The sequence below is a fragment of the Astyanax mexicanus genome, chromosome 10 (genome assembly GCF_023375975.1).
Source record: "Astyanax mexicanus isolate ESR-SI-001 chromosome 10, AstMex3_surface, whole genome shotgun sequence".
Lineage (NCBI taxonomy): Eukaryota > Metazoa > Chordata > Actinopteri > Characiformes > Acestrorhamphidae > Astyanax > Astyanax mexicanus.
In genome coordinates, this window is record NC_064417.1 from 15067935 (window position 1) to 15095062 (window position 27128).

At 43.6% G+C, this 27128-nt stretch overlaps 1 long non-coding RNA gene across 1 annotated transcript in view; it reads right to left on the minus strand.

Annotated features, from left to right (window-relative positions):
* Nucleotides 1–11483: 11483 nt before the first annotated feature.
* Nucleotides 11484–27128, minus strand: part of LOC125804863 (uncharacterized) — a 30529-nt gene continuing 14884 nt past the window's right edge. The window contains exon 2 of the long non-coding RNA XR_007441084.1: nt 11484–12330. This is a non-coding gene — a long non-coding RNA (uncharacterized LOC125804863). The remainder of the gene's footprint in view (nt 12331–27128) is intronic.

Genomic DNA, 27128 nt, shown 5'->3' on the forward strand with positions numbered 1-27128 from the left:
AGCAACCACTTGGAAAATGTTAGCAACTGCCTAGCAACCGCTTAGGAACCACTTTAGAAATGTAAGCAACCACCTATTAACTGCTTAGCAACCACCTGGAAAACGTTAGCAACTGCCTAGCAACCACTTAGCAACACCTTAGCAACCACCTGGAAAACGTTAGCAACTTCCTAGCAACCACTTAGCAAACACTTTAGAAATTATAGCAACTGCCTAGTAACCAGTTAGCAACACTTTAGCAACCACCAGGAAAACGTTAGAAACTGCCTAGCAACAGCTTAGCAACCACTTTAGAAATGAAAGCAACTGCCTAGCAACCACTTAGCAACCACTTTAGAAATGAAAGCAACTGCCTAGCAACCACTTAGCAACCACTTGGAAAACGTTAGCAACTGCCTAGCAACCACCTGGAAAACATTAGCAACTGCCTAGCAACCACTTAGCAACCACTTTATTAACGATAGCAACTGCCTAGCAACCACTTAGCAACACCTTAGCAACCACTAGGAAAACGTTAGCAACTGCCTAGCAACCACTTCAGAAATTATAGCAACTGCCTAGCAACCACTTAGCAACACCTTAGCAACCACTAGGAAAACGTTAGCAACTGCCTAGCAAACACTTTAGAAATGATAGCAACTGCCTAGCAACTACCTGGAAAACGTTAGCAACTGCCTAGCAAACGCTTAGCAACCACTTTAGAAATGATCACAACTGCCTAGCAACCACTTAGCAACCATTTTAACTTTTCAACGTTATTATCGTACTTTTCCAAGCCAACTTAAAGTTCGTTCACGAACTTTGCCTTTTCTAGTTATTATTATTATTAAGTTGGCTTGGAAAAGCCAACTTATTGTTCTTCGTAATCTTCTTATTAAGTTGGCTTGGAAAAGCCAACTTATTGTTCTTCGTAATCTTATTCTTATTATTCTATTCACAAAATTTAATCACTATCTCCTCCTAGGGCTTTTAACGTAGAAACCTGAAACTTTGCAGGATCGTCGGACCTATACCGGTTCAGGTTGCTTGTGCTTTTTGAAGCGATATATCGTACGGTTTTCGTAAAAACTTCGTAAACGTACACATTTTTTTCCCATAGGAATGAATGGGGCGAAATTTTAAACGTCCGTAACCGCCACAATTTTTGAGATACGAACACCAAATTCGGCGAGCTTATAGATCTTATCGAGATCTTTAAATTAATAGTAGGTTGCGAAGTAATACGACGTACGGTTTTCGTACAATTGTCGTACGAAGTTTTCCCATAGGAATGAATGGGGGGCCCAGAGTTCAATCTCACACACGAGCAGCTCTGCGCACGGAACCCCTTCTCTCCCCTGCTCCTCCAGTACTGTGAGTGTATGGAGGAGCTGCTGTATGGAGCAGCTATCAGTCAAAAGTTTGGACACCCTGGCACCCCAGCCAAGGCTTAGCGACCACTTATTAACTGCTTAGCAACCACCTTAGCAACCACCTGGAAAACATTAGCAACTGCCTAGCAACCACTTAGCAACACCTTAGCAACCACCTGGAAAACGTTAGCAACTGCCTAGCAACCACTTAGCAACTGCCTAGCAACCACCTGGAATACGTTAGCAACTGCCTAGCAACCACTTAGCAACCACCTGGAAAACGTTAGCAACTGCCTAGCAACCACTGAGCAACCACCTGGAAAACGTTAGCAACTGCCTAGCAACCACTTAGCAACTGCCTAGCAACCACCTCGAATACGTTAGCAACTGCCTAGCAACCACTTGGAAAACGTTAGCAACTGCCTAGCAACAACTTAGCAACTGCCTAGCAACCACGTGGAAAATGTTAGCAACTGCCTAGCAACCACTTAGCAACTGCCTAGCAACCACTTGGAAAACGTTAGCAACTGCCTAGCAACCACTTAGCAACTGCCTAGCAACCACCTGGAAAACGTTAGCAACTGCCTAGCAACCACTTAGCAACTGCCTAGCAACCACTTGGAAAACGTTAGCAACTGCCTAGCAACCACTTAGCAACCACCTGGAAAACGTTAGCAACTGCCTAGCAACCACTTAGCAACTGCCTAGCAACCACCTGGAATACGTTAGCAACTGCCTAGCAACCACTTAGCAACCACCTGGAAAATGTTAGCAACTGCCTAGCAACAACTTAGCAACTGCCTAGCAACCACCTGGAAAACGTTAGCAACTGCCTAGCAACCACTTAGCAACCACCTGGAAAACGTTAGCAACTGCCTAGCAACCACTTAGCAACTGCCTAGCAACCACTTGGAAAACGTTAGCAACTGCCTAGCAACCACTTAGCAACTGCCTAGCAACCACCTGGAAAACGTTAGCAACTGCCTAGCAAACACTTAGCAACCACCTGGAAAACGTTAGCAACTGCCTAGCAACCACTTAGCAGCTGCCTAGCAACCACCTGGAATATGTTAGCAACTACCTAGCAACCACTTAGCAACCACCTGGAAAACGTTAGCAACTGCCTAGCAACCACTTAGCAACCACCTGGAAAACGTTAGCAACTGCCTAGCAACCACTTAGCAACTGCCTAGCAACCACTTGGAAAACGTTAGCAACTGCCTAGCAACCACTTAGCAACTGCCTAGCAACCACCTGGAAAACGTTAGCAACTGCCTAGCAACCACTTAGCAACCACCTGGAAAACGTTAGCAACTGCCTAGCAACCACTTAGCAACTGCCTAGCAACCACTTGGAAAACGTTAGCAACTGCCTAGCAACCACTTAGCAACTGCCTAGCAACCACATGGAAAACGTTAGCAACTGCCTAGCAACCACTTAGCAACCACCTGGAAAACGTTAGCAACTGCCTAGCAACCACTTAGCCACCACTTTAGAAACAATAGCAACTGCCTAGCAACCACTTAGCAACACCTTAACAACTACTAGGAAAACGTTAGCAACTGCCTAGCAACCACTTAGCAACCACTTTAGAAATGATAGCAACTGCCTAGCAACCACCTAGCAACACCTTAGCAACCACCCCGGATACCATAGCAACACCTTAGCAACCACCTAGCAACATCTTAGCAACCACCCCGGATACCATAACAACACCTTAGCAACCACCTAGAAACACCTTAGCAACCACCCCAGATACCATAGCAACACCTTAGCAACCACCTAGCAACCACCTAGCAACACCTTAGCAACCACCTAGCAACCACCTAGCAACACCGTAGCAACCACCCCAGATACCATAGCAACACCTTAGCAACTGCATAGCAACACCTTAGCAACATCTTAGCAACCACCCCAGATACCATAGCAACACCTTAGCAACCACCTAGCAACATCTTAGCAACCACCCCGGATACCATAGCAACACCTTAGCAACCACCTAGCAACCACCTAGAAACACCTTAGCAACCACCCCAGATACCATAGCAACGCCTTAGCAACCACCTAGCAACATCTTAGCAACCACCCCGGATACCATAGCAACACCTTAGCAACCACCTAGAAACACCTTAGCAACCACCCCAGATACCATAGAAACACCTTAGCAACCACCTAGCAACATCTTAGCAACCACTCCGGATACCATAGCAACACCTTAGCAACCACCTAGCAACCACTTAGAAACACCTTAGCAACCACCCCAGATACCATAGCAACACCTTAGCAACCACCTAGCAACACCCTAGCAACCACCTAGCGACACCTTAGCAACCACCCCGGATACCATAGCAACACCCTAGCAACTACGTAGCAACATCTTAGCAACCACCCCAGATACCATAGCAACACCTTAGCAACAACCTAGCAACACCCTAGCAACCACCTAGCAACACCTTAGCAACTACCTGGTATATGTTAGCAATTGCCTAGCAACCAGTTAGCAATAGCTTAGCAACCACCTGGAAAACATTAGCAACTGCCTAGCAACAGCTTAGCAACCTTTTCAGAAATGATAGCAACTGCCTAGCAACACATTAGCAATCAAAAGTTTAACCAAAAGTTTTACGATTTCAGCATTTAAACAAGCGTTTTTAGATTTCAGTGTTTAATCAAACGTTTTTAGATTTCAGCGTTTAACCAAACGTTTTTAGATTTCAGCGTTTATTCAAACGTTTTTAGATTTCAGCGTTTAACCAAATGTTTTTAGATTTTAGCGTTTAACCAAACGTTTTTAGAATTCACCGTTTAATCAAACGTTTTTAGATTTCAGCGTTTAACCAAATGTTTTTAGATTTCAGCGTTTAACCAAATGTTTTTAGATTTCAGCGTTTTTAGCATTTAGCATTTAGCCAAAAGTTAACAGCATATCAATGACTCTTCACACTCTTCAGACGGAAAAAGCTTAGCAACCATTTTAACTTTTTAACGTTATTAGCGTTCTTTTCCAAGCCAACTTAAAGTTCGTTCACGAACTTTGCCTTTTCTAGTTATTAAGTTGGCTTGGAAAAGCCAACTTATTGTTCTTCGTTTTCTTCTTATTAAGTTGGCTTGGAAAAGCCAACTTATTGTTCTTCGTAATCTTCTTATTCTTATTATTAAGTTGGCTTGGAAAAGCCAACTTACTGTTCTTCGTAATCTTCTTATTCTACTTATTATTATTATTATTATTATTATTATTATTCTCGCAACAAAATTTAAAACACTACTCCTCCCACAGCTTTTGACGTAGAATCACGAAATTTTGCAGTATCGTAGAACCTATACCCGATTAGGTTGCTTGTGCTTTTTGAAGCGATACATCGTACGGTTTTCGTAAAAACTTCGTAAACGTACGCATTTTTTTCCCATAGGAATGAATGGGGCGAAATTTTAAACGTCCGTAACCGCCACAATTTTTGACATACAAATACAAAAATCGGACGGTCTATAGACCATACCGCGTTCTTTCCGAAAATGTAAACGTTTCGACGATACGTCGTACGGTTTTCGTACAAATGTCGTACGAAGTTTCCCCATAGAAATGAATGGGGGGCCCAGAGTTCCATCTCACACCCGAGCAGCTCTGCGCACGGAACCCCTTCTCTCCCCTGCTCCTCCAGTACTGTGAGTGTATGGTGAAGCTGCTGTATGTAGCAGCTATCAGTCAAAAGTTTGGACACCCCGGCACCCCAGCCAGTGTTTAGCAACCACCTATTAACTGCTTAGCAACCACCTGGAAAACGTTAGCAACTGCCTAGCAACCACTTAGCAACACCTTAGCAACCACCTGGAAAACGTTAGCAACTGCCTAGCAACCACTTTAGAAATTATAGCAACTGCCTAGCAACCAGTTAGCAACACCTTAGCAACCACCAGGAAAACGTTAGAAACAGCCTAGCAACAGCTTAGCAACCACTTTAGAAACGATAGCAACTGCCTAGCAACCACTTAGCAACACCTTAGCAACCACTAGGAAAACGTTAGCAACTGCCTAGCAACCACTTAGCAACCACTTTAGAAATTATAGCAACTGCCTAGCAACCAGTTAGCAACACCTTAGCAACCACCTGGAAAACGTTAGCAACTGCCTAGCAACCACTTAGCAACACCTTAGCAACCACCTGGAAAACGTTAGCAACTGCCTAGCAACCACTTAGCAACAACTTAGCAACCACCTGGAAAACGTTAGCAACTGCCTAGCAACCAGTTAGCAACACCTTAGCAACCACTAGGAAAACGTTAGAAACTGCCTAGCAACAGCTTAGCAACCACTTTAGAAATGAAAGCAACTGCCTAGCAACCACTTAGCAACACCTTAACAACCACTAGGAAAACATTAGCAACTGCTTAGCAACCGCTTTAGAAATTATAGCAACTGCCTAGCGACCACTTAGCAACCACCTGGAATACGTTAGCAACTGCCTAGCAACCAGTTTGCTACACCTTAGCAACCACCTGGAAAACGTTATCAACTGCATAGCAACCACTTAGCAACCACTCTAGAAATGATAGCAACTGCCTAGCAACCAAATAGCAACAGCTTAGCAACCACCTGAAAAACGTTAGCAACTGCCTAGCAACCACTTAGCAATCATGTGGAATATGTTAGCAACTGCCTAGCAACCACTTAGCAACCAATTTAGAAATGATAGTAAGTGCGTAGCAACCACTTAGCAACACCTTAGCAACCAACTGGAAAACGTTAGCAACTGCCTAGCAACAGCTTAGCAACCACTTTAGAAATGACAGCAACTGCCTAGCAACCACTTAGTAACCACGTGGAATATGTTAGCAACTGCCTAGCAACTACTTTAGAAATTATAGAAACTGCCTAGCAACCACTAAGCAACCACTTAGCAACCACATGGAAAACGTTAGCAACTGCCTAGCAACCACTTAGCAACCACTTTAGAAACACCTTAGCAACCGCATAGCAACACCTTAGCAACCACATAGCAACCACCTAGCAACACCTTAGCAACCACCCCAGATACCATAGCAACACCTTAGCAACCACCTAGCAACACCTTAGCAACCACCTAGCAACCACCTAGCAACACCTTAGCAACCACCCTGGATTCCATAGCAACACCCTAGCAACCACCTAGCAACACCTTAGCAACCACCCTGGATACCATTGCAACACCTTAGCAACCGCATAGCAACACCTTAGCAACCACCTAGCAACCACCTAGCAACACCTTAGCAACCACCCCGGATACCATAGCAACACCTTAGCAACCGCATAGCAACACCTTAGCAACCACCTAGCAACCAACTAGCAACACCCTAGCAACCACCTAGCAACACCTTAGCAACCACCCCAGATACCATAGCAACACCTTAGCAACCACCTAGCAAGACCCTAGCAACCACCCTGGATACCATAGCAACACCTTAGCAACCACCTAGCAACACGTTAGCAACCACCTAGCAACATCTTAGCAACCACCCTGTATACCATAGCAACACCTTAGCAACAACCTAGCAACACCCTAGCAACCACCTAGCAACCACCTGGTATATGTTAGCAATTGCCTAGCAACCAGTTAGCAACAGCTTAGCAACCACCTGGAAAACATTAGCAACTGCCTAGCAACAGCTTAGCAACCACTTCAGAAATGATAGCAACCGCCTAGCAACACATTAGCAATCAAAAGTTTAACCAAAAGTTTTACGATTTCAGCATTTAAACAAGCGTTTTTAGATTTCAGCGTTTAACCAAACATTTTTAGATTTCAGCGTTTAATCAAACGTTTATAGATTTCAGCGTTTAACCAAATGTTTTTAGATTTCAGCATTTAACCAAACGTTTTTAGATTTCAGCGTTTAATCAAACGTTTTTAGATTTCAGCGTTTAATCAAACGTTTTTAGATTTCAGCGTTTAACCAAATGTTTTTAGATTTCAGCGTTTTTAGCATTTAGCGTTTAGCCAAAAGTTAACAGCATATCAATGACTCTTCACACTCTTCAGACGGAAAAAGCTTAGCAACCATTTTAACTATTTAACGTTATTAGTGTTCTTTTCCAAGCCAACTTAAAGTTCGTTCACGAACTTTACCTTTTCTAGTTATTATTATTATTAAGTTGGCTTGGAAAAGCCAACTTACTGTTCTTCGTAATCTTCTTCTTCTTATTATTATTATTATTATTATTATTATTATTATTCCGCGCTCAAATTTCTATACGCATCTCCTCCTACGGCTTTTGACGTAGAATCACGAAATTTTGCAGTATCGTAGGACCTATACCCGAATAGGTTGCTTGTGCTTTTTTAAGTGATACATCGTACGGTTTTCGTAAAAACTTCGTAAACGTACGCTTTTTTTTCCCATAGGAAATGAATGGGGGACAACTTTGAACGTTTGTGTAGGTAACAATTTTTGACATACAAAGACAAAAATCGGACGGTCTATAGAACTTACCGCGTTCTTTCCGAAAATTTTAACGTTTCGACGATACGTCGTACGGTTTTCGTACAAATGTCGTACGAAGTTTTCCCATTGAAATGAATGGGGGGCCCAGAGTTCCATCTCACACACGAGCAGCTCTGCGCACGGAACCCCTTCTCTCCCCTGCTCCTCCAGTACTGTGAGTGTATGGAGGAGCTGCTGTATGGAGCAGCTATCAGTCAAAAGTTTGGACACCCCGGCACCCCAGCCAGGGCTTAGCAACCACCTATTAACTGCTTAGCAACCACCTTAGCAACCACCTGGAAAACGTTAGCAACTGCCTAGCAACCACTTAGCAACACCTTAGCAACCACCTGGAAAACGTTAGCAACTGCCTAGCAACCACTTAGCAACTGCCTAGCAACCACTTAGCAACTGCCTAGCAACCACTTGGAAAACGTTAGCAACTGCCTAGCAACCACTTAGCAACTGCCTAGCAACCACCTGGAAAACGTTAGCAACTGCCTAGCAACCACTTAGCAACCACCGGGAAAACGTTAGCAACTGCCTAGCAACCACTTAGCAACTGCCTAGCAACCACTTGGAAAACGTTAGCAACTGCCTAGCAACCACTTAGCAACTGCCTAGCAACCACCTGGAAAACGTTAGCAACTGCCTAGCAACCACTTAGCAACCACCTGGAAAACGTTAGCAACTGCCTAGCAACCACTGAGCAACCACCTGGAAAACGTTAGCAACTGCCTAGCAACCACTTAGCAACTGCCTAGCAACCACCTGGAAAACGTTAGCAACTGCCTAGCAACCACTTAGCAACCACCTGGAAAACGTTAGCAACTGCCTAGCAACCACTTAGCAACTGCCTAGCAACCACTTGGAAAACGTTAGCAACTGCCTAGCAACCACTTAGCAACTGCCTAGCAACCACCTGGAAAACATTAGCAACTGCCTAGCAACCACTTAGCAACCACCTGGAAAACGTTAGCAACTGCCTAGCAACCACTTAGCAGCTGCCTAGCAACCACCTGGAATATGTTAGCAACTACCTAGCAACCACTTAGCAACCACCTGGAAAATGTTAGCAACTGCCTAGCAACCACTTAGCAACTGCCTAGCAACCACTTGGAAAACGTTAGCAACTGCCTAGCAACCACTTAGCAACCACTTTAGAAATGATAGCAACTGCCTAGCAACCACTTAGCAACCACATGGAAAACGTTAACAACTGCCTAGCAACCACTTTAGAAATGATAGCAACTGCCTAGCAACCACTTAGCAACACCTTAACAACCACTAGGAAAACGTTAGCAACTGCCTTGCAACCACTTAGCAACCACTTTAGAAATGATAGCAACTGCCTAGCAACCACTTAGCAACCACATGGAAAACGTTAGCAACTGCCTAGCAACCACTTTAGAAACGATAGCAACTGCCTAGCAACCACTTAGCAACACCTTAGCAACCACCTGGGAAACGTTAGCAACTGCCTAGCAACCACTTAGCAACACCTTAGCAACCACCTGGAAAACGTTAGCAACTGCCTAGCAACCACTTAGCAACCACTTTAGAAATGATAGCAACTGCCTAGCAACCACTTACCAACACCTTAGCAACCATTAGGAAAACGTTAGCAACTGCCTAGCAACCACTTAGCAACCACTTTAGAAATGATAGCAACTGCCTAGCAACCAGTTAGCAATAGCTTAACAACCACCTGGAAAACATTAGCAACTGCCTAGCAACAGCTTAGCAACCTTTTCAGAAATGATAGCAACTGCCTAGCAACACATTAGCAATCAAAAGTTTAACCAAAAGTTTTACGATTTCAGCATTTAAACAAGCGTTTTTAGATTTCAGTGTTTAATCAAACGTTTTTAGATTTCAGCATTTAATCAAACGTTTTTAGATTTCAGCGTTTAACTAAATGTTTTTAGATTTCAGCGTTTAATCAAACGTTTTTAGATTTCAGCGTTTAACCAAATGTTTTTAGATTTCAGCGTTTAACCAAATGTTTTTAGATTTCAGCGTTTAACCAAACGTTTTTAGATTTCAGCGTTTAATCAAACGTTTTTAGATTTCAGCGTTTAATCAAACGTTTTTAGATTTCAGCGTTTAATCAAACGTTTTTAGATTTCAGCGTTTAATCAAACGTTTTTAGATTTCAGCGTTTAACCAAACGTTTTTAGATTTCAGCGTTTTTGGCATTTAGCGTTAGCCAAAAGTTAACAGCATATCAATGACTCTTCACACTCTTCAGACGGAAAAAGCTTAGCAACCATTTTAACTTTTTAACGTTATTAGTGTTCTTTTCCAAGCCAACTTAAAGTTCGTTCACGAACTTTACCTTTTCTAGTTAAGTTGGCTTGGAAAAGCCAACTTCTTGTTCTTCGTAATCTTCTTATTATTATTATTATTATTATTCTTACGCCTTTTTTTCTGTACGCTACTCCTCCTAGAGCTTTCAACGTAGAATCACGAAACTTTCACGGATCGTAGGACCTATGCCAACTTAGCGTGCTTGTGCTTTTTGGAGCGATTTATCGTACGGTTTTCGTAAAAACTTCGTAAACGTACGCATTTTTTCCCCATAGGAATGAATGGGGCGAAATTTTAAACGTCCGTAACCGCCACAATTTTTGAGATACGAAGACCAAATTTGGCGAGCTTATAGATCTTACCGAGATCTTTAAATTAATAGCAGGTTGCGAAGCGATACGACGTACGGTTTTCGTACAATTTTCGTACGAAGTTTTCCCATAGAAATGAATGGGGGGCCCAGAGTTCCATCTCGCACACGAGCAGCTCTGCGCACGGAACCCCTTCTCTCCCCTGCTCCTCCAGTACTGTGAGTGTATGGAGGAGCTGCTGTATGGAGCAGCTATCAGTCAAAAGTTTGGACACCCCGGCACCCCAGCCAGGGTTTAGCAACCACCTATTAACTGCTTAGCAACCACTCTCTCTTTCTCACTCTCTCTTTCGCTCTCTACTTCTCTAACTCTCACTCTCTTTCCCACTCTCTCTCTATTTCTATATTTCTCACTCTTTCTTTTGCTCTCTACTTCTCTACTTCTCACTCTCTCTTTTGCTCTCTACTTCTCTATTTCTCACTCTCTTTTGCTCTCTACTCCTCTATTTCTCACTCTCTTTCTCACTCTCTCTCTACGTCTCTATTTCTCACTCTATTTCTCACTCTCTCTCTACTTCTCTATCTCACTCTCTCTTTCTCACTCTCTCTACGTCTCTATTTCTCACTCTCTCTCTACTTCTCTATCTCACTCTCTCTTTCTCACTCTCTCTCTACTTCTCTAATTCTCACTCTATCTTTCCCACTCTCTCTCTACTTCTCTATTTCTCACTCTTTCTTTTGCTCTCTACTTCTCTACTTCTCACTCTCTCGTTTGCTCTCTACTTCTCTGTCTCACTCTCTCTTTTGCTCTCTACTTCTCTATTTCTCACTCTCTCTCTACGTCTCTATTTCTCACTCTCTCTCTACGTCTCTATTTCTCACTCTCTCTTTCTCACTCTTTTCTACGTCTCTATTTCTCACTCTCTCTACTTCTCTATTTCTCACTCTTTCTCACTCTCTCTCTACGTCTCTATTTCTCACTCTCTCTCTACGTCTCTATTTCTCACTCTCTCTCTCTATTTCTATATTTCTCACTCTCTCTACTTCTATATTTCTCACTCTCTTTTTCACTCTCTCTCTACGTCTCTATTTCTCTTTATTTCTCACTCTCTCTACTTCTATATTTCTCACTCTCTTTTTCACTCTCTCTCTACGTCTCTATTTCTCACTCTCTCTCTACTTCTCTATTTCTCACTCTCTTTCTCACTCTCTCTCTACGTCTCTATTTCTCACTCTCTCTACTTCTCTATTTCTCACTCTCTCTTTCTCACTCTCTCTCTACTTCTCTATTTCTCACTCTCTCTTTCTCACTCTCTCTACTTTTCTATGTCTCTTTCTTTCTACTTTTCTATTTCTCTATTTCTCTCTTACTCTCTCTTTATTTCTCGCTCTTCTCTCTACTTCTCTTTCACTCTACTTTTCTGTCTTGCTTTCTCTTTCTATCTATCTCTCTACTACATCCTTTTTCTTTCTCTACTTCTTTATTTCTCGATCTCTCTTTTTCCCTAATTCTCTTTCTCTCGCTCAATATTTCTCTCTACTTGTCACTCTTTTTCTCACATTCTCGGGTGTTCTTTCTCTACTTCTCACGCTGATTTTCTCTCTACTTCTCTATTTCAGGCTCTCCCTTTTTCTGTACTTCTACATTTAACACTCTTTCTTTTTATCTACTACTGCCTAGCAACCAGTTAGATACACCTTAGCAACCACCTGGAAAACATTAGCAACTGCCTAGCAACCACTTAGCAACCATGTGTAATACGTTAGCAACTGCCTAGCAACCAGATAGCAACACCTTAGCAACCACCTGGAAAACGTTAGCAACTGCCTAGCAACTGCTTAGCAACCACTTTAGAAATGGTAGCAACTGCCTAGCGACCAGTTAGATACACCTAGCAACACCTTAGCAACCACCTCAGATACCATAGCAACATCTTAGCAACCACCTAGCAACACCTTAGCAACCACCCTAGACACCATAGCAACACCTTAGCAACCGCCTAGCAACACCTTAGCAACCACCTTGCAACCACCTAGCAACACCTTAGCAACCACCCCGGATACCATAGCAACACCTTAGCAACCACCTAGCAACACCTTAGCAACCACCTAGCAACACCTTAGCAACCACCCTGGATACCATAGCAACACCTTAGCAACCACCTAGCAACACCTTAGCAACCACCTAGCAACCACCTAGCAACCACCTAGCAACACCTTAGCAACCACCCTGGATACCATAGCAACACCTTAGCAACCACCTAGCAACACCTTAGCAACCACCTAGAAACACCTTAGCAACCACCTAGAAACACCTTAGCAACCACCCAGGATACCATAGCAACACCTTAGCAACCACCTAGCAACACCTTAGCAACCACCCTGGATACCATAGCAACACCTTAGCAACCACCTAGCCAACACCTTAGCAACCACACCATAGCATCCACCCCGGATACCATAGCAACACTTAAGCAACCGCCTAGCAACCACCTAGCAACACCTTAGCAACCACCCCGGATACCATAGCAACACCTTAGCAACCACCTAGCAACACCTTAGCAACCACCTAGCAACACCTTAGCAACCACCTAGAAACACCTTAGCAACCACCCAGGATACCATAGCAACACCTTAGCAACTGCCTAGCAACCACCTAGCAACACCTTAGCAACCACCCAGGATACCATAGCAACACCTTAGCAACCACCTAGCAACACCTTAGCAACCACCCCGGATACCATAGCAACACCATAGCAACCACCTAGCAACACCTTAGCAACCACCTAGCAACACCTTAGCAACCACCCTGGATACCATAGCAACCGCCTAGCAACACCCTAGCAACCACCTAGCAACACCTTAGCAACCACCCTGGATACCATAGCAACACCTTAGCAACACCTTAGCAACCAACCCGGATACCATAGCAACACCTTAGCAACCACCCCGGATCCCATAGCAACACCTTAGCAACCACCTAGCAACCGTCTAGCAACCACCTAGCAACACCTTAGCAACCACCCCGGATACCATAGCAACACCTTAGCAACCACCTAGCAACACCTTAGCAACCACCCTGGATACCATAGCAACACCTTAGCAACCACCTAGCAAAACCTTAGCAACCACCTAGCAACACCCTAGCAACCACCTAGCAACACCTTAGCAACCACCTTGCAACCACCTAGCAACACCTTAGCAACCACCCCGGATATCATAGCAACACCTTAGCAACCACCTAGCAACACCTTAGCAACCACCCTGGATACCAAATCAACACCTTAGCAACCACCTAGCAACACCCTAGCAACCACCTAGCAACCACGTAGCAACACCTTAGCAACCACCCTGGATACCATAGCAACACCTTAGCAACCACCTAGCAACACCTTAGCAACCACCCCGGATACCATAGCAACACCATAGCAACCACCTAGCAACACCTTAGCAACCACCTAGCAACACCTTAGCAACCACCCTGGATACCATAGCAACCGCCTAGCAACACCCTAGCAACCACCTAGCAACACCTTAGCAACCACCCTGGATACCATAGCAACACCTTAGCAACCACCTAGCAACACCTTAGCAACCAACCCGGATACCATAGCAACACCTTAGCAACCACCCCGGATCCCATAGCAACACCTTAGCAACCACCTAGCAACCCTCTAGCAACCACCTAGCAACACCTTAGCAACCACCCCAGATACCATAGCAACACCTTAGCAACCACCTAGCAACACCTTAGCAACCACCCCAGATACCATAGCAACCAGTTAGCAACCACCTGGAAAATATTAGAAACTGCCTAATAACCACTTAAAAACCATTTGGAATACGTTAGGAATTGCCTAGCAACAAGTTAGCAACAGCTTAGCAACCACCTGGAATATGTTCGCAACTGCCTAGCAACCAATTAGCAAGCACTAAGCAACGATGTGGACTACATTAGCAACTGCCTAGCAACTACCTAGCAACCACTTAGCAACACTTTACTTTATAAGATAATTATAAGCTTTTCACCATGTTAGCCAAAACTTTTTGGACTTCAACATTTAGCCGAAAGTCAACAGCATAGCAACCACTCTTCACACGCTTTAGACAGAAATATCTTAGCAACCATTTTAACTATTCAACGTTATTTAACTATTTAACGTACTTTTCCAAGCCAACTTAAAGTTCGTTATCGAACTTTCCTTTTCTAGTTATTATTATTATTCTCGCCACAATTTCTGTAACGCTACTCCTCCTACAGCTTTTAACGTAGAATCACGAAATTTTGCAGTATCGTAGTACCTATACCAACTTAGGTTGCTTGTGCTTTTTGAAGCGATATATCGTACGGTTTTCGTAAAAACTTCGTAAACGTACGCATTTTTTTCCCATAGGAATGAATGGGGCGAATTTTGAAACGTCCATAACCGCCACAATTTTTGAGATACAAACACCAAATTCGGCGAGCTTATAGATCTTATCGAGATCTTTAAATTAATAGGAGGTTGCGAAGAGATACGACGTACGGTTTTCGTACAAATGTCGTACGAAGTTTTCCCATAGAAATGAATGGGGGGCCCAGAGTTCCATCTCACACACGAGCAGCTCTGCGCACGGAACCCCTTCTCTCCCCTGCTCCTCCAGTACTGTGAGTGTATGGAGGAGCTGCTGTATGGAGCAGCTATCAGTCAAAAGTTTGGACACCCCGGCACCCCAGCCAGGGCTTAGCAACCACCTAATAACTGCTTAGCAACCACCTTAGCAACCACCTGGAAAACGTTAGCAACTGCCTAGCAACCACTTAGCAACCACCTGGAAAACGTTAGCAACTGCCTAGCAACCACTTAGCAACTGCCTAGCAACCACTTGGAAAACGTTAGCAACTGCCTAGCAACCACTTAGCAACTGCCTAGCAACCACCTGGAATACGTTAGCAACTGCCTAGCAACCACTTAGCAACCACCTGGAAAACGTTAGCAACTGCCTAGCAACCACTGAGCAACCACCTGGAAAACGTTAGCAACTGCCTAGCAACCACTTAGCAACTGCCTAGCAACCACCTGGAATACGTTAGCAACTGCCTAGCAACCACTAAGAAACCACATGGAAAACGTTAGCAACTGCCTAGCAACAACTTAGCAACTGCCTAGCAACCACCTGGAAAACGTTAGCAACTGCCTAGCAACCACTTAGCAACCACCTGGAAAACGTTAGCAACTGCCTAGCAACCACTTAGCAACTGCCTAGCAACCACTTGGAAAACGTTAGCAACTGCCTAGCAACCACTTAGCAACTGCCTAGCAACCACCTTGAAAACGTTAGCAACTGCCTAGCAACCACTTAGCAACCACCTGGAAAACGTTAGCAACTGCCTAGCAACCACTTAGCAGCTGCCTAGCAACCACCTGGAATATGTTAGCAACTACCTAGCAACCACTTAGCAACCACCTGGAAAATGTTAGCAACTGCCTAGCAACCACTTAGCAACTGCCTAGCAACCACTTGGAAAACGTTAGCAACTGCCTAGCAACCACTTAGCAACTGCCTAGCAACCACCTGGAAAACGTTAGCAACTGCCTAGCAACCACTTAGCAACCACCTGGAAAACGTTAGCAACTGCCTAGCAACCACTTAGCAACCACTTTAGAAACGAAAGCAACTGCCTAGCAACCACTTAGCAACACCTTAACAACCATTGGGAAAACGTTAGCAACTGCCTAGCAACCACTTTAGAAATGATAGCAACTGCCTAGCAACCACTTAGCAACACCTTAACAACCACTAGGAAAACGATAGCAACTGCCTAGCAACCACTTAGCAACCACTTTAGAAATGATAGCAACTGCCTAGCAACCACTTAGCAACACCTTAACAACCACTAGGAAAACGATAGCAACTGCCTAGCAACCACTTAGCAACCACTTTAGAAATGATAGCAACAACCTAGCAACACCCTAGCAACCACCTAGCAACACCTTAGCAACCACCTGTTATATTTTAGCAATTGCCTAGCAACCAGTTAGCAACGGCTTAGCAACCACCTGGAAAACATTAGCAATTGCCTAGCAACAGCTTAGCAACCTTTTCAGAAATGATAGCAACCGCCTAGCAACACATTAGCAATCAAAAGTTTAACCAAAAGTTTTACGATTTCAGCATTTAAACAAGCGTTTTTAGATTTCAGCGTTTAACCAAACGTTTTTAGATGTCAGCGTTTAACCAAATGTTTTTAGATTTCAGCGTTTAACCAAACGTTTTTAGATGTCAGCGTTTAATCAAACGTTTTTAGATTTCAGCGTTTAACCAAATGTTTTTAGATTTCATCGTTTAACCAAACGTTTTTAGATTTCAGCGTTTAATCAAACATTTTTAGATTTCAGCGTTTAACCAAATGTTTTTAGATTTCAGCGTTTAACCAAATGTTTTTAGATGTCAGCGTTTTTAGCATTTAGCGTTAACAGCATATCAATGACTCTTCACACTCTTCAGACAGAAAAAGCTTAGCAACCATTTTAACTTTTTAACGTTATTAGCGTTCTTTTCCAAGCCAACTTAAAGTTCGTTCACGAACTTTACCTTTTCTAGTTATTATTATTATTCTCGCCACAATTTCTGTAACGCTACTCCTCCTACAGCTTTTAACGTAGAATCACGAAATTTTGCAGTATCGTAGTACCTATGCCAACTTAGGTTGCTTGTGCTTTTTGAAGCAATATATCGTACGGTTTTCGTAAAAACTTCGTAAACGTACGCATTTTTTTCCCATAGGAATGAATGGGGCGAATTTTGAAACGTCCGTAACCGCCACAATTTTTGAGATACAAACACCAAATTCGGCGAGCTTATAGATCTTATCAAGATCTTTAAATTAATAGGAGGTTGCGAAGTGATACAACGTACGGTTTTCGTACAATTGTCGTACGAAATTTTCCCATAGAAATGAATGGGGGGCCCAGAGTTCCATCTCGCACACGAGCAGCTCTGCGCACGGAACCCCTTCTCTCCCCTGCTCCTCCAGTACTGTGAGTGTATGGAGGAGCTGCTGTATGGAGCAGCTATCAGTCAAAAGTTTGGACACCCCGGCACCCCAGCCAGGGTTTAGCAACCACCTATTAACTGCTTAGCATCCACCTGGAAAACGTTAGCAACTGCCTAGCAACCACTTAGCAACACCTTAGCAACCACCTGGAAAACGTTAGCAACTGCCTAGCAACCACTTAGCAACAACTTAGCAACCACTTTAGAAATTATAGCAACTGCCTAGCAACCAGTTAGCAACCACTTAGCAAACACCTGGAAAACGTTAGCAACTGCCTAGCAACCACTTAGCAACACCTTAAAAACCACTAGGAAAACGATAGCAACCACTTAGCAACCACCTTAGAAACGATAGCAACTGCCTAGCAACCACTTTAGAAATGATAGCAACAGCCTAGCAACCACTTACCAACACCTTAGCAACCATTAGGAAAACGTTAGCAACTGCCTAGCAACCACTTAGCAACCACTTTAGAAATGATAGCAACTACCTAGCAACCACCTAGCAACACCTTAGCAACCACCCCAGATACCATAGCAACACCTTAGCAACCACCTAGCAACACCTTAGCAACCACCTAGCAACCACCTAGCAACACCTTAGCAACCACCCCGGTTACCATAGCAACACCTTAGCAACCACCTAGCAATACCTTAGCAACCACGTAGCAACCACTTAGCAACCACCTAGCAACCACCTAGCAACACCTTAGCAACCACCCCAGATACCATAGCAACACCTTAGCAACCACCTAGCAACACCTTAGCAACCACCTAGCAACCACCTAGCAACACCTTAGCAACCACCCGGGATACCATAGCAACACCTTAGCAACCACCTAGCAACACCGTAGCAACCACCCCAGATACCATAGCAACACCTTAGCAACCACCTAGCAACCACCTAGCAACACCTTAGCAACCACCTAGCAACCACCTAGCAACACCGTAGCAACCACCCCGGTTACCATAGCAACACCTTAGCAACCGCATAGCAACACCTTAGCAACCACCTTGCAACATCTTAGCAACCACCCCGGATACCATAGCAACACCTTAGCAACCACCTAGCAACATCTTAGCAACCACCCCGGATACCATAACAACACCTTAGCAACCACCTAGAAACACCTTAGCAACCACCCCAGATACCATAGCAACGCCTTAGCAACCACCTAGCAACATCTTAGCAACCACCCCGGATACCATAGCAACACCTTAGCAACCACCTAGCAACCACCTAGAAACACCTTAGCAACCACCCCAGATACCATAGAAACACCTTAGCAACCACCTAGCAACATCTTAGCAACCACTCCGGATACCATAGCAACACCTTAGCAACCACCTAGCAACCACTTAGAAACACCTTAGCAACCACCCCAGATACCATAGCAACACCTTAGCAACCACCTAGCAACACCCTAGCAACCACCTAGCGACACCTTAGCAACCACCCCAGATACCATAGCAACACCTTAGCAACAACCTAGCAACACCCTAGCAACCACCTAGCAACACCTTAGCAACTACCTGGTATATGTTAGCAATTGCCTAGCAACCAGTTAGCAATAGCTTAGCAACCACCTGGAAAACATTAGCAACTGCCTAGCAACAGCTTAGCAACCTTTTCAGAAATGATAGCAACTGCCTAGCAACACATTAGCAATCAAAAGTTTAACCAAAAGTTTTACGATTTCAGCATTTAAACAAGCGTTTTTAGATTTCAGCGTTTAACCAAACGTTTTTAGATTTCAGCGTGTATTCAAACGTTTTTAGATTTCAGCGTTTAACCAAATGTTTTTAGATTTTAGCGTTTAACCAAACGTTTTTAGAATTCACCGTTTAATCAAACGTTTTTAGATTTCAGCGTTTAACCAAATGTTTTTAGATTTCAGCGTTTAACCAAATGTTTTTAGATTTCAGCGTTTTTAGCATTTAGCCAAAAGTTAACAGCATATCAATGACTCTTCACACTCTTCAGACGGAAAAAGCTTAGCAACCATTTTAACTTTTTAACGTTATTAGCGTTCTTTTCCAAGCCAACTTAAAGTTCGTTCACGAACTTTGCCTTTTCTAGTTATTATTATTATTCTCGCCATGTTTTTTGCAACGCTACTCCTCCTACAGCTTTTATGGTACAGTCACGAAATTTTCAGGGATCGTAGAACCTATGCCAACTTAAGTTGCTTGTGCTTTTTGAAGCGATATATCGTACGGTTTTCGTAAAAACTTCGTAAATGTACGAAATTTTTCCCATTGAAAATGAATGGGGAGAAATTCGAAAGCTCGTGTACGTCACAATTTTCAAGATACGAAGACGAAATTCGGCTGGTTTATAGAACATATCGCGTTCTTTCCGAAAATATGCTTCACGAAATTATATGTCGTACGGTTTTCGTACAATTATCGTACGAAGTTTCCCCATAGAAATGAATGGGGGGCCCAGAGTTCCATCTCACACACGAGCAGCTCTGCGCACGGAACCCCTTCTCTCCCCTGCTCCTCCAGTACTGTGAGTGTATGGAGGAGCTGCTGTATGGAGCAGCTATCAGTCAAAAGTTTGGACACCCCGGCAGCCCAGCCAGGGCTTAGCAACCACCTATTAACTGCTTAGCAAACACCTTAGCAACCACCTGGAAAACGTTAGCAACTGCCTAGCAACCACTTAGCAACACCTTAGCAACCACCTGGAAAACGTTAGCAACTGCCTAGCAACCACTTAGTAACCACCTGGATTTCATTAGCAACGTCCTAGCAACCACTTAGCAACCACTTTAGAAATTATAGCAACTGCCTAGCAACCAGTTAGCAACACCTTAGCAACCACCAGGAAAACATTAGAAACTGCCTAGCAACAGCTTAGCAACCACTTAGCAACCACCTGGAAAACGTTGGCAACTGCCTAGCAACCACTTAGCAACAACTTAGCAACCACCTGGAAAACGTTAGCAACTGCCTAGCAACCACTTAGTAACCACCTGGAATACGTTAGCAACTTCCTAGCAACCACTTAGCAACAACTTTAGAAATTATAGCAACTGCCTAGCAACCAGTTGGCAACACCTTAGCAACCACCAGGAAAACATTAGAAACTGCCTAGCAACAGCTTAGCAACCACTTAGCAACCACCTGGAAAACGTTGGCAACTGCCTAGCAACCACTTAGCAACCACTTTAGAAACGATAGCAACTGCCTAGCAACCACTTAGCAACACCTTAACAACCACTAGGAAAACGTTAGCAACTGCCTAGCAACCACTTAGCAACACCTTAGCAACCACCTAGAAAACGTTATCAACTGCATAGCAACCACCTAGCAACAACTTAGCAACCACTAGGAAAACGTTAGCAACTGCCTAGCAACCACTTAGCAACCACTTTAGAAATGATAGCAACTGCCTAGCAACCACTTAGCAACACCTAAGCAACCACCTGGAAAACGTTAGCAACTGCCTAGCAACAGCTTAGCAACCACTTTAGAAATTAAAGCAACTGCCTAGCAACCACTTAGCAACCACATGGAAAACGTTAGCAACTGCCTAGCAACCACTTAGCAACCACTTTAGAAATGATAGAAACTGCTTAGCAACCACTAAGCAACCACTTAGCAACCACATGGAAAACGTTAGCAACTGCCTAGCAACCACTTAGTAACCACTTTAGAAACACCTTAGCAACCGCATAGCAACACCTTAGCAACCACATAGCAACCACCCTAGATACCATAGCAACACCTTAGCAACCACCTAGCAACACCTTAGAAACCACCTAGCAACCACCTTAGCAACCACCCCGGATATCATAGCAACACCCTAGCAACCACCTAGCAACACCTTAGCAACCACCCCAGGTACCATAGCAACACCTTAGCAACCGCATAGCAACACCTTAGCAACCACCTAGCAACCACCTAGCAACACCTTAGCAACCACCCAGGATACCATAGCAACACCTTAGCAACCGCATAGCAACACCTTAGCAACCACCTAGCAACCACCTTGCAACACCCTAGCAACCACCTAGCAACACCTTAGCAACCACCCCAGATACCATAGCAACACCCTAGCAACCACCTAGCAACACCCTAGCAACCACCTAGCAACACCTTAGCAACCACCCCAGATATCATAGCAACACCCTAGCAACCACCTAGCAACACCTTAGCAACCACCCCAGATACCATAGCAACCACCTAGCAACACCCTAGCAACCACCTAGCAACACCCTAGCAACACCTTAGCAACCACCCCGGATTCCATAGCAACACCTTAGCAACCACCTAGCAACACGTTAGCAACCACCTAGCAACATCTAAGCAACCACCCAGGATACCATAGCAACACCTTAGCAACAACCTAGCAACACCCTAGCAACCACCTAGCAACACCTTAGCAACCACCTGTTATATGTTAGCAATTGGCTAGCAACCAGTTAGCAACAGCTTAGCAACCACCTGGAAAACATTAGCAATTGCCTAGCAACAGCTTAGCAACCTTTTCAGAAATGATAGCAACCGCCTAGCAACACATTAGCAATCAAAAGTTTAACCAAAAGTTTTACGATTTCAGCATTTAAACAAGCGTTTTTAGATTTCAGCGTTTAACCAAATGTTTTTAGATTTCAGCGTTTAATCAAACGTTTTTAGATTTCAGCGTTTAACCAAATGTTTTTAGATTTCAGCGTTTAACCAAACGTTTTTAGATTTCAGCGTTTAATCAAACATTTTTAGATTTCAGCGTTTAACCAAATGTTTTTAGATTTCAGCGTTTAACCAAATGTTTTTAGATTTCAGCGTTTTTAGCATTTAGCGTTAACAGCATATCAATGACTCTTCACACTCTTCAGACAGAAAAAGCTTAGCAACCATTTTAACTTTTTAACGTTATTAGCGTTCTTTTCCAAGCCAACTTAAAGTTCGTTCACGAACTTTACCTTTTCTAGTTATTATTATTATTCTCGCAACAAAATTTAAAACACTACTCCTCCCACAGCTTTTGACGTAGAATCACGAAATTTTGCAGTATCGTAGAACCTATACCCGATTAGGTTGCTTGTGCTTTTTGAAGCGATACATCGTACGGTTTTCGTAAAAACTTCGTAAACGTACGCATTTTTTTCCCATAGGAATGAATGGGGCGAAATTTTAAACGTCCGTAACCGCCACAATTTTTGACATACAAATACAAAAATCGGACGGTCTATAGACCTTACCGCGTTCTTTCCGAAAATGTAAACGTTTTGACGATACGTCGTACGGTTTTCGTACAATTGTCGTACGAAGTTTTCCCATAGAAATGAATGGGGGGCCCAGAGTTCCATCTCACACACGAGCAGCTCTGCGCACGGAACCCCTTCTCTCCCCTGCTCCTCCAGTACTGTGAGTGTATGGAGGAGCTGCTGTATGGAGCAGCTATCAGTCAAAAGTTTGGACACCCCGGCACCCCAGCCAGGGTTTAGCAACCACCTATTAACTGCTTAGCAACCACCTGGAAAACGTTAGCAACTGCCTAGCAACCACTTAGCAACCACTTTAGAAATTATAGCAACTGCCTAGCAACCAGTTAGCAACACCTTAGCAACCACCTGGAAAACGTTAGCAACTGCCTAGCAACCACTTAGCAACACCTTAGCAACCACCTGGAAAACGTTAGCAACTGCCTAGCAACCACTTAGCAACCACTTTAGAAATTATAGCAACTGCCTAGCAACCAGTTAGCAACACCTTAGCAACCACCAGGAAAACGTTAGAAACAGCCTAGCAACAGCTTAGCAACCACTTTAGAAACGATAGCAACTGCCTAGCAACCACTTAGCAACACCTTAGCAACCACTAGGAAAACGTTAGCAACTGCCTAGCAACCACTTAGCAACCACTTTAGAAATTATAGCAACTGCCTAGCAACCAGTTAGCAACACCTTAGCAACCACCTGGAAAACGTTAGCAACTGCCTAGCAACCACTTAGCAACCACTTTAGAAATTATAGCAACTGCCTAGCAACCAGTTAGCAACACCTTAGCAACCACCAGGAAAACGTTAGAAACAGCCTAGCAACAGCTTAGCAACCACATTAGAAACGATAGCAACTGCCTAGCAACCACTTTAGAAATTATAGCAACTGCCTAGCAACCAGTTAGCAACACCTAAGCAACCACCTGGAAAACGTTAGCAACTGCCTAGCAACCACTTAGCAACACCTTAGCAACCACCTGGAAAACGTTAGCAACGGCCTAGCAACCACTTAGAAACCATTTTAGAAATTATAGCAACTGCCTAGCAACCAGTTAGCAACACCTTAGCAACCACCAGGAAAACGTTAGAAACAGCCTAGCAACAGCTTAGAAACCACATTAGAAACGATAGCAACTGCCTAGCAACCGCTTAGCAACAGCTTAGCAACCACCTGTAAGACGTTAGCAACTGCCTAGCAACCACTTTCAAGATTTTAGCATTTATCCAAATGTTTTTAGATTTCAGGGTTTAACCAAACATTTTTAGTTTTCAGCGTTTAACCAAACATTTTTAGATTTCAACGTTTAACCAAACGTTTTTAGATTTCCGTGTTTTTGGCATTTAGCGTTTAGCAACCATTTTAACTTTTTAACGTTATTAGCGTTCTTTTCCAAGCCAACTTAAAGTTCGTTCACGAACTTTACCTTTTCTAGTTATTATTATTATTCTCGCCACGTTTTATAAACAACTACTCCTCCTAGAGCTTTCGAGCTAGAACCACGAAACTTCACACGATGGTAGAACTTATAGCCGCGGGGTGTGCTTGTGCTTTTTGGAGCGATACATCGTACGATTTTCGTAAAAACTTCGTAAACGTACGCCCTTTTTCCCATAGACAATGAACTAGGAGAATTTTGAACGGCTGTGAACGTCACAATTTTTAAGATATGAAGCTGAAATTCGGATGACCTATAGAACTTATTGAGTTCTTTCCGAAAATATGCTTTACGAAACGATACGCCGTACGGATTTCGTACAAATGTCGTACGAATTTTCCCCATAGAAATGAATGGGGGGCCCAGAGTTCTAACTCGCACACGAGCAGCTCTGCGCACGGAACCCCTTCTCTCCCCTGCTCCTCCAGTACTGTGAGTGTATGGAGGAGCTGCTGTATGGAGCAGCTATCAGTCAAAAGTTTGGACACCCCGGCACCCCAGCCAGGGCTTAGCAACCACCTATTAACTGCTTAGCAACCCCCTTAGCAACCACCTGGAAAACGTTAGCAACTGCCTAGCAACCACTTAGCAACCACTTTAGAAATGATGGCAACTGCCTAGCAACACCTTAGCAACCACCTGGAAAATATTAGAAACTGCCTAGCAACCACATAGCAACCACCTGGAAAATGTTAGCAACTGCCTAGCAACTGCTTAGCAACCACTTTAGAAATGACAGCAACTGTCTAGCAACCACTTAGCAACCATGTGGAATATGTTGGCAACTGCCTAGCAACTACTTTAAATTGATAGCAACTGCCTAGCAACCAGTTAGCTACTGCCTTAGCAACTGCCTTAGCAACCACCCGGAAAACGTTAGCAACTGCCTAGCAACCACTTAGCAACCACTTTAGAAATGATAGAAACTGTCTAGCAACCACTTAGCAACCATGTGGAATACGTTAGCAACTGCCTAGCAACTACTTTAAAAATAATAGCAACTGCCTAGCAACCATTTAGCAACCACTTTAGAAATGATGGCAACTGCCTAGCAACCAGTTAGCAACACCTTAGCAACCACCTGGAAAACGTTAGCAACTGCCTAGCAACCACTTAGCAACTACTTAGCAACCATGTGGAATACGTTAGCAACTGCCTAGCAACCAGTTAGCTACACCTTAGCAACCACCTGGAAAAGGTTAGCAACTGCCTAGCAACCGCTTAGCAACCACTTTAGAAATGATAGCAAACTGTCTAGCAACCACTTAGCAACTATGTGGAATGTGTTGGCAACTGCCTAGCAACTACTTTAAAAATGATAACAACTGCCTAGCAACCAGTTAGCTACACCTTAGCAACCACTTGGAAAACGTTAGCAACTGCCTAGCAACCACTTAGCAACCACTTTAGAAATGATAGCAACTGCCTAGCAACCACTTAGCAACACCTTAGCAACCACTAGGAAAACGTTAGCAACTGCCTTGCAACCACTTAGCAACCACTTTAGTAATGATAGCAACTGCCTAGCAACCACTTAGCAACACCTTAGCAACCACTAGGAAAACGTTAGCAACTGCTTAGCAACCACTTAGCAACCACATTAGTAATGATAGCAACTGCCTAGCAACCACTTAGCAACACCTTAGCAACCACTAGGGAAACGTTAGAAACTGCCTAGCAACCACTTTAGAAATTATAGCAACTGCCTAGCAACCACTTAACAACATCTTAGCAACCACCTAGAAAATGTTAGCAACTGCCTAGCAACCACTTAGGAACCATGTGGAATATGTTAGCAACTGCCTAGCAACTGCTTAGCAACCACTTTAGAAACGATACCAACGGCCTAGCAACCACTTAGCAACCACTTTAGAAATGATAGCAACTGCCTAGCAACCACTTAGCAACACCTTAGCAACCACTAGGAAAACATTAGCAACTGCCTAGCAACCACTTAGCAACCACTTTAGTAATGATAGCAACTGCCTAGCAACCACTTAGCAACACCTTAGCAACCACTAGGAAAACGTTAGCAACTGCCTAGCAACCACTTTAGAAATTATAGCAACTGCCTAGCAACCACTTAACAACATCTTAGCAACCACCTGGAAAATGTTAGCAACTGCCTAGCAACCATTTAGCAACCATGTGGAATATGTTAGCAACTGCCTAGCAACTGCTTAGCAACCACTTTAGAAACGATAGTAACGGCCTAGAAACCACTTAGCAACCACTTTAGAAACGATAGCAACTGCCTAGCAACCACTTAGCAACACCTTAGCAATCACTAGGAAAACGTTAGCAACTGCCTAGCAACCACTTAGCAACCACTTTAGTAATGATAGCAACTGCCTAGCAACCACTTAGCAACACCTTAGCAACCACTAGGAAAACGTTAGCAACTGCCTAGCAACCACTTTAGAAATTATAGCAACTGCCTAGCAACCACTTAACAACATCTTATCAGCCACCTGGAAAATGTTAGCAACTGCCTAGCAACCACTTAGCAACCATGTGGAATATGTTAGCAACTGCCTAGCAACTGCTTAGCAACCACTTTAGAAATGATAGCAACTGCCTAGCAACCAGTTAGCTACACTTTAGCCACCACTTGGAAAACGTTAGCAACTGCTTAGCAACCGTGTGGAATACGTTAGCAACTGCCTAGCAACTGCTTAGCAACACCTAAGCAACCACCTGGAAAACGTTAGCAACTGCCTAGCAAACGCTTAGCAACCACTTTAGTAATGATCACAACTGCCTAGCAACCACTTAGCAACCATTTTAACTTTTCAACGTTATTAGCGTACTTTTCCAAGCCAGCTTAAAGTTCGTTCACGAACTTTGCCTTTTCTAGTTATTATTATTAAGTTGGCTTGGAAAAGCCAACTTCTTGTTCTTCATAATCTTCTTATTATTAACTTGGCTTGGAAAAGCCAACTTATTGTTCTTCGTAATCTTCTTATTATTATTAAGTTGGCTTGGAAAAGCCA